The sequence below is a fragment of the Columba livia genome, chromosome 3 (genome assembly GCF_036013475.1).
Source record: "Columba livia isolate bColLiv1 breed racing homer chromosome 3, bColLiv1.pat.W.v2, whole genome shotgun sequence".
NCBI classification, from domain to species: domain Eukaryota; kingdom Metazoa; phylum Chordata; class Aves; order Columbiformes; family Columbidae; genus Columba; species Columba livia.
Genome location: NC_088604.1, coordinates 105,152,875 through 105,154,132, shown reverse-complemented (window position 1 = coordinate 105,154,132; position 1,258 = coordinate 105,152,875).

Genomic DNA, 1,258 nt, shown 5'->3' with positions numbered 1-1,258 from the left:
TTCCACCCTCCCTCCCTTCCTTCCTTCCTCCCTCCCTTCCTTCCCTCCTTCCCTCCTTCTTTCCACCCTCCCTTCCTTCCTTCCTTCCTCCCTCCCTTCCTTCCTTCCTTCCTCCCTCCCTTCCTTCCTTCCTTCCTCCCTCCCTTCCTTCCTCCCTCCCTTCCTTCCTTCCTCCCTCCCTTCCTTCCTCCCTTCCTTCCTCCCTTCCTCTCTTCCTTCCTCTCTTCCTTCCTTCCTCCCTCCCTCCCTCCCTTCCTTCTTCCCTCCCTCCCTCCCTTCCTTCCTTCTTTCTTCCCTTCCTTCCTTCTTTCCTCCCTCCCTTCCTTCCTTCCTCCCTTCCTTCTTTCCTCCCTTCCTTCTTTCCTCCCTCCCTTCCTTCCTCCTTTCCTTCCACCCTTCCTTCCTCCCTCCCTTCCTTCCTCCCTCCCTTCCTTCCTTCCTCCCTTCCTTCCTTCCTTCCTCCCTTCCTTCCTTCCACCCTCCCTCCCTTCCTTCCTTCCTCCCTCCCTTCCTCCCTCCCCCCCTCCCTTCCTCCCTCCCCCCCTTCCTTCCTTCTTTCCTTCCTCCCTTCCTTCCTTCCTCCCTCCCTTCCTTCCTCCCTCCCTCCCTTCCTTCCTCCCTCCCTTCCTTCCTCCCTCCCTTCCTTCCTTCCTCCCTCCCTTCCTTCCTTCCTCCCTCCCTTCCTTCCACCCTCCCTCCCTTCCTTCCTCCCTCCCTTCCTTCCTCCCTCCCTTCCTTCCTCCCTCCCTTCCTTCCACCCTCCCTCCCTTCCTTCCACCCTCCCTCCCTTCCTTCCTTCCTCCCTCCCTTCCTTCCACCCTCCCTTCCTTCCTCCCTTCCTTCCTTCCTCCCTTCCTTCCTTCCTTCCTCCCTCCCTTCCTTCCTCCCTCCCTTCCTTCTTTCCACCCTCCCTCCCTTCCTTCCTTCCTCCCTCCCCCCCTTCCTTCCTCCCTCCCTCCCTCCCTTCCTTCTTTCCTCCCTCCCTTCCTTCCTTCCTTTCTCCCTTCCTCCCTCCCTCCCTCCCTTCCTCTCTTGCTGGAAACTTCTGCTACCTCTGGTCGTTCCCAGTGTTTCCTGGAGAGAGGCTGATGCCTCAACTCCTAATGGTGACAGCCTATGCCCAACAAAAACATCCTTCATGTCTTCCTCATGCAGTCAGTGATACCCAGCAAAAGCATCTATGTCGAAAATAAAGAGAAAGGGCAAGCACAGTTCTGTTGGATATCTGGAAGGCCTTAGGAAAGGGTCCATAGAGAGA